Source organism: Hemicordylus capensis, chromosome 13, assembly GCF_027244095.1.
Source record: "Hemicordylus capensis ecotype Gifberg chromosome 13, rHemCap1.1.pri, whole genome shotgun sequence".
NCBI lineage: Eukaryota > Metazoa > Chordata > Lepidosauria > Squamata > Cordylidae > Hemicordylus > Hemicordylus capensis.
Genome location: NC_069669.1, coordinates 7,847,290 through 7,855,249, shown reverse-complemented (window position 1 = coordinate 7,855,249; position 7,960 = coordinate 7,847,290).

Sequence of the window (7,960 nt, the reverse complement as noted above, 5' to 3'; positions counted from 1 at the left end):
AATGGGATGTGACTATGCACAACAAAGTCTGTGTGCACAGATGAGGAAGAGGGACAGTGTGTGCAGTAGGAGCATATATGATGCACATAAATGAGAGAGAGAGAGAGAGAGAGAGAGAGAGATTCTGTTCTGTTCTGAATTTTCAAGAAGCCCTACATGATAGGCCTGTGTGCAAAATCGGATTGGTAAATTCAGAAATGGTCCAACTTTACCCAATGTCAGAGGGAGTATGGAGAGAGTCCAAAAACCTGAACTTCCACAGGCTAGTTTGGAATGGACTTTTCTGACTTCATTCGCGGGGGAATGATGCTCCCTGGAGCTTCAAATGGCAGCAAGTGTCTGCTCTCTTCCACCCTCCAAGTGATTGCAGCTGGGAGGGGGGAAATAATCCCCTGCCCTCTATCTGCCTGCCTCTGCATATCTGTGCAAAAAAAAAAAAAAAGCTTTGTAAAGTTTTTTAGCCTCTTTGACTTAAAAGCAACCAATTTCTGCGTTTCTCTTGCTATTCACTGATTACATCGCTTCCCCTTAGATTATCTGATGTAACATCACTCCCCCTGTAATTCCCTGCTGTTAGGTTTACATTTCTTCCTTTTCTTCTCAGGAGAGCAGGGTGTGCCTTCATCCCTTGCTTGGAGGCGTCGCCAGAGGCATCTAGTCAGGGCCGGGATGAGAACTTGCTGAGCCTGAGGCCCTAGCTATGTCACACTTAAAAGGCCCGTAGCATTATGAAGGAGCCACCTAATGGCACAGTGGGGAAGTAACTTGCCTAGGGAGCAAGAGGTTGCCAGTTCGAATCCCCGCTGGTGTGTTCCCCAGACTACGGGAAACACCTATACTGGGCAGCACTGATATGGGAAAATGCTGAAAGGTATAATCTCATACTATGCAGGAGATGGCAGTGGTAAACCCCTCCTGTATGCTACCAAAGAAAGCCACATGGGTCTCTGGTCGCCAGGAGTTGACACCGACTCGACAGCGCAACTTTACTTAGCATTATGAAAATTCTAACAAAAAGAACAATGGAAATAGGAAGACCAACACTTTATTTCTACTTGGCAGAAATGCAAACCATTATCTTGCAATAAGCCTCTTTGCACTAGAATTACCTTTAAAGGAAAATGCATTCTGTAAAATTGGAAAGGTAATCATTTTTTATTATTAAATTCAAAGGCTCGTTATAATGTAAGGCCCTAAGTTGTAGCTTGTAGAATCCAAGCAAAAGAGCTGTGGTATGCAAGGACAAGAAAGTGGAGTATTAATAGTACTCCTAATCAGGAGTATTAATAGTTTAATGAAATAGAGATGATGTGCAGAGAGGCAAGTGCAGACTGCTTTTCCGTGCTCTTGCTGCTGGCGGTTTGTTAGACCCGCCTCTACTCCAGGACTGGAATACAAGTAACTAAAGCCCGATTCAAAAACTGACCTGGAGCAAGGAATGGATTAACCCAAAACACCACATAGCTTTCTTAGCTTCTGCCTAAATCCGGAATCGCTTCTAGTTGGCCATAGAGGGAAACAGGATCTTGAACTAGAGAGACCTTGTTGTGATCCAGCAGTGCTCTTCCTATGGTCTTGTGCTTTTTTATATCTTATTTCTACATCCATTAATTTTTGAGTGTGCGTGCAGGACTAAAATGCAGAGTCCATTACCTGGCACGGAGACAGAGCAAACCAGCAAAGCCAGCGAGTGGGATGGCAGAAAACCGAGCCAGGTAGTTAACTTAAAACTGATCAGCCGCACACCCTACAGAGGCATGTCGTGAGAAACCCTGAGCAGGGCTGAAGATGATGAAATAAAGACCACCACCAACACCATCCAAAAAAGCAGGGGAAGGTCTATGTTCTTTTGGCACAGGAAATTGTTCGGCTTTGCAAGCCCAGGACCCACCTTCTGAGAAAACAAACTGTGGGTAGCAATGGAGCACTCTCTGGCAGAAAGGCAGGCAGGCAGGCAGGAAGCGGGCTCCAGCAGCCAGGAATGTCAATTATGTCCCAGCAACCCGGCAGGTGTGCAGAGGGGTCGGCTTACTGAACACACCATCAAGTGGCACTTGAATTGCGGGGAGAGGGGTGCCGAGGGAGAGCATAAGAGGAGAGCTTTTCTCTCAAGCATCTCCAGGAAGAACAAGGGAACAGGAAGCAAAGATGTTGGAAGAGGGCCTTTCTCTTTCTTTCCCATGTTTCATAGGCCTCCTGTATAGGGTTTCCCTATGGCCAGGACCTGCCTGGACAGTCCGGGAACAACAGAGGAACATAGGAGCATGCCTTAAACCTTAGTCCATCTAGCTCAGTATCGTAAGGTGCATCTGTATAAAGCATTTTCTCCGCACTCTCAGTTCTTTAGCAGGAAATAAGAGAGTGAGCTGGTCATGTGGTAGCAAGCATAAATTGTCCCCTTTGCTAAGCAGGGTCCTCCCTGGTTTGCATTTGAATGGGAGACTGCATGTGTGAGCATGGTAAGAGATTCCCCTCAGGGAATGGGGCCACTCTGGGAAGTGAGTATCTAGGTTCCAAGTTCCCTCCCTGGTGGCATCTCCAAGATAAGGTTGAGAAAGACTCCTGCCTGCAACCTTGGAGAAGCCACTGCCAGTCTGTGTAGACAATACTAAGCATTGTCTGACCATGGCAGCTTCCTATGCTCCTATGCAGGATATGTACAGGATACAGTATGTTCCTTGGGGCTGGGGGGTGGGGAACCTAAGTACCCATTTGTCTCTTTAGGAATTTTGCTCGTAAATTGTTTCTGCTAAGTTGCTTATATTAAGAACTTGTATATGGCAAAATATTACACATCCTTCAGGTAGATTTGATGTCTTGCCTTTCCAGTTCTTATGGGGGACATACTGTATGATGGTATTCTGTTGTCTCCAGTTCTGGTTATGCAAGAATTTAGAGGTAGAAACTGTAGACCATATTTTTTTCATTTGGTTATTTTTTACCCTGGAATTCTTAAACAAATTATTGCTCTTCCATTGGTTACTTTTCCAGGCAGATCTGACTTGGATGTGAATTATTTGTAAACAAACAGATCAGCTCCCTAGAGTTACTCTAGCTAAGTTTTTGTCTGTGGCAGAGAAGAAGAGGAGGCAGCTGATAAACTGAGGCTTCTCTGTTCTTGAATCATTGACTTCTGTTTTTTCCTTTGTTGTTTGTTTACATAAGAACATAGGAAGCTGCCGTATACCCAGTCAGTCTATTGATTCATCTAGCTCAGTATTGTCTACACTGACTGGCAGTTGCTCTGCAAGTTTCAGGCAGAGGTCTATGAAAGGGATGTGCACGGAACCAGCCAGGCCAGTTCGGTTCGAATTCCAAACCAGATTCGAACCAGTCCAGTTCCAGTTTAACCTTTGGGGGAGGGGCAGCAGTTCAGATAGAACCCAAATCACCCGAACTGCCCCAGTTCGAGTCTAACTGGGGTTCGAACCGAACTGGAGTTCAGACCGAACCGGTTGGCATACACCTAGACTATGTAAACTGCTTTGATAACTTTTTCATTGAATAGTGATATGGAAATAATAGTAGTAGGAGTCTTTCCCAGCCCTACCTGGAGATGCCATGGATTGAACCTGGGACCTTCTGCATGCAAGCAGATGTTCTACCACTGAGCTCCAGCCCCATCTCCAAAGGAAAATATCTTACAGCAGACAGCAGTCACATGTATTCCTGGACGATAGGGATGTTTGAGTCACTAACCAGGCCAGTTCGGTTTGAATCTGAACTGGGTTCTTCTTTACAAGTTTATACCCAAACCAGTTTGGACCAGTTCGTTTAGAACCGGGGCTGGGCCAGTTTGAACTCGGACCTGCTGAACCAGGCCGGTTTGATTCAAACTGAGGTTCGAATCAAGCCGGCTCGCACATCCCTACTGAAGGGCTGGGAAACCTTCTGTTCAGTCAGGGGTCTTTCCAACCCTATCTGGAGATGCCATGGACTAAACCTGAATATCCTTCTCCGTGCAAAGTGAGTACTCTACACTGACCTAGGGCTTCCTCCTTTGAAAGTGATGAGCAAGACCATTAAAATAGAACAGAATTTCATTGACAGTCTTTGGCCAGCGAAATAAAGTACAAAACAACTGCAGGCTTATGCCAGTCCAATCCCTGTCAATCCAATCCAATAAAATCACTTAATTCCTTAGTCACTAAAATTACTCTCTCTATATTTCTAGATTACTAGAATTATCCAGTCACAGATTGGTGAAAGCTGTCATTAACTCATTGCGAATTCTACCTGCAGCAGCACCACATTTGGCAACACTGTAGGAAATCGCCGACGGCTGATCCAAGAGAAGAAATGAAACGTAAAATTCCGCTGGAAGCCCTGGCAAGTTTAATTTTTTAAAGGAGCAATTAAAACATTACATAGCTCACGATAAATTTTTTTAAAAGCAATATAGTTAAACATGCCTCTCATGTTTAAATAGCTCCTACGCCACAGGGGAACGTACAATCAATGTAGGGGATTTTCCGAAAGAGTCAGACCAATGGTGTATCATCCTCACTCAGTACTGTCTGCTCACTCACCCTCACTCAGTACTGTCTGACTGGTAGCATCTGCCCAAGGTTTGAAACAGGGGTCTTTCCCAGCCCTTATCGGAGACGCTGGGGGCTACATGACCTTCTCCATGCAAAGCAGGTGATCTACCAGTGACCTATGGCTTCGTGCCTTGAAGTTGCCTTACAATGAGTCAGACTATTGGCATATCGTCCTCAGTACTGTCTGCTCTGACTGGCAGCAGGCTCTGAGACAGAGCTCTTCCCCAGTCCTACCCGGAGAGGCCAGGGATTGAACCTGCATGACCTCCTCCAGGTGAAGCAGGTGTGCGGCCACAAAGCCGTAGCCCCATCCCTACGCTACCCGTTTTCTTCCTTTGATTTCTAAACACTCCTTTGTGCCTGTCACACAAGGGAAGGTTCTGGCTGTCCTCTCCGACCTCGCCCCTCATTCACTTTTCTTTCCTCACCAGCTCCAGCTTCGCCCCGTTGCTCTCCCTGCCGGCGGCCTCTTCCCAGGCTCCCTTTGGCTGGCTTGTCAGCTGAGCAGGTGTGCCGCGATTCACCAGCAACCCTCCCCCTTTATTTTATTCTTTCTTTAATTAGACGATAAAGAATGCATCCTTTTGAGGCCGAGCGTGGATTCCACGCATCCTTGGCATCGCTGGGCTGCCTGGCTGTAACCTTATGCCAGTTAAAAGCCTTTTCCGTTGGGCCGGGCTGGAAAGGAACCACAGAAGGCCGGCCGCCGCCTTCGGCTCCTCGCGCACGCAGGCATACACACCTGCAGCCTTTGCTTCTCTGCCATCACTGACAACCCTTGGACGGAGCTCGTGGGCTTTCTCCCCGCCCCCCTTTCAATTACACGAGGTGATGATTAGCACAGGCAGTCGGGCTAGTTACAAACTGAGTCAAGATGGAGAACTGGAAGGGGATCCAACCGTGGGAAGCCTAGCAAGGTCCCCAGCCCCTCCACCGTTATGCGCTTGGCACAATCATGTTGGATCCCATCACCTTTGAGCCAGTGACCTCAATTCCCTGGGCACATATTTAAACCTTATCGCACCCGTCCCCACTCTCAACCAGAGGCGGATTTAGCCACGGGCCTTGGGGATCAGGTCCATGGCTTCCTGTCTCCAGGGGCACCTCCAAATGTTCGGGGGGGCCTGTGCTCACCTTGCCACTGCCCCACACCCGCCACACCAGTTAAATTGCTCCCTGCTGAAATACGATCCACCCCATCTCTGGCAATTTTCAAAAAAAACACCTGAAAACACATCTCTTCAACCAGGCTTTCTCAGCTTTTTAAAACTTGTTTTTAAATTCTTCTGATTATTTAATTGTTGTTTTACAATGTTTTTAATTGTTAGTTATTGTTTTTATGCTTTATTATTTTTGTTGTAATTATTAACTGATTTTAATGGTGTTTTAATGTGAACCGCCCTGAGCCTTTTGGAAAGGCGGTATAAAAGTTTTAATAATAAAATAATAATAATAATAATTTTTTAAAAAAATTTAACCATCTGCCACTGCATGGCGGGGACGGGGGTGCCAGGGCGACCACTCGAGGGGAGACCAAGGCAGGGGAGGCAGCAGCAAGAGCTCCTTCCCTGAGCCTACCTGCCTCCCAAATGACAGATTGAGCTATTTTTGGCACATTTAGGGGCTCCCTGCGCATGCACGTGTGTGTCCAGAGGCCCCAAATGGACCAAAACCGGCCCGATCTCTCCTTTGGGAGGAAGGTGGACTCAGCAAAGGAGCTCTTGCCACTGCTTCCCCTGCCTTGGTTTCCCCTCGAGTGGCCGCCCCCAACCCCGCAGCACAGAGGCGGATGGTTAAAAGGTACCCAAAAAAGATATACCTCCCCCCACCAAGCTCTCAAGCTGGGCTGGGGGGCCTCCAAATCTCTTCAGGTCTGAGCCTCAAAATTCCCTAGGTGAGCCCCTGTTCTTGACACAGGAACATAGGAAGCTGCCTTCTAACAAGGCAGGCCCTGGGTCCATCCAGCTAATGCATATTTGCATAAATATACCTTCTCTATATTCTCACATTCTTGTGAGTGAACTTCGGACCGTCTGCAAAGGAACATACCTCTAGCTCACACTCCTAGTCTCCCATTCATATGCAACCAGGGCAGACCCTGCTTAGCTAAAGGAACAAGTCATGCTTGCTACCCCAAGACCAAGCTCTCCTTTCCTCTACTTGGAGACGCTGCTGGAGATTGAACCAGTGGCCTTCTGCAGGCACAGCAGACGCTCGACCACTGATCCTCATCCCCATCCCAAGTTCAGTTTTGTTCAGCAAAACTGAACAAGGCATTGAGGCAAAACCGAGCATTTAGCAGGGTCAGATTCCAGAAAATGGGTACCTTCCCTAGTAAATAGGGACACCTAGAGCCTATGAGTGATTGCAGATACTATTTATTATTATTTATTATGTATTCGATTTCTATACCGCCCTTCCAAAAATGGCTCAGGGCAGTTTACACAAAGAAATAATACATAAATAAGTTGGATCCCTGTCCCCAAAGGGCTCACAATCTAAAAAGAAACATAAGATAGACACCTGCAATAGTCACTGGAGGTATTGTGCTGGAGGTGGATATATTACTGCATAGGCAGGTGGGAATTTTTATAGCTGTAATAAGCAGGGGGGGAGTGCTTCAATTTGGGGGGGGGAGGTAGGGGTAAATCCACAAGCCTTCCAACTCCCCCCATTTTAGCCACACCTTTCCTCCCATAGCCTTTTAAACGCAGCGACAGGAGAGTATCACAGCAGGGAAGAGACCGGAACACCCACTAATCTGAGCATTGACCTGCTGGAAAGGGACACACGTGCGTGTCTTCACACTTTCCTCCTTGGATCCCTTTTATCTGTGCAAATTGCCCCACGCCTCCATCACGGACAGAGCCTTTAAGCCTTCCCAGCTCACCCCAGGCTGGCTGGTTTGCTTACCAACCCTGCGAGAGACAAACAGCCAGCTGTAATTTCTCTTCTGGTTACCAGACTGCCAGTGCTGGAGGTTATATTGCGGAACCAGTAAAAGTTATTTCAGCGAGCGCCTGTGTGGTCTGGGTTGTTACTGAGCCTGCAGATAACTTGATTGGACACAGGCCTCTACTTGTAACTTGGATCCTTTTCGGCTTCCCCCGATGTGGCTTCCAGTCTGTTCCCTGCCAGACCAAGCCATGTTGCTGACCTCATTATGCTATGGACTGGGGCAGAGAGAGGAAGGTGAGCGTGACGGGGTGGTGTGGAAGGATACCCTATTTTATTTCCAGAGTGACAGCCGTTTGCCAGGCCCCCAAGCCAAGTGCTGAATTATTATTCATCACTCTTACGATTGCATTAAAATATCATTTTAAATCAATTTTTCAAGGTGGGTAGAATTATTTCCACACTTGCCTTTGTTATTTTTGCATTCAGTCATTCCACGGAATGTTGTTCTTCCTTGGGTTTTC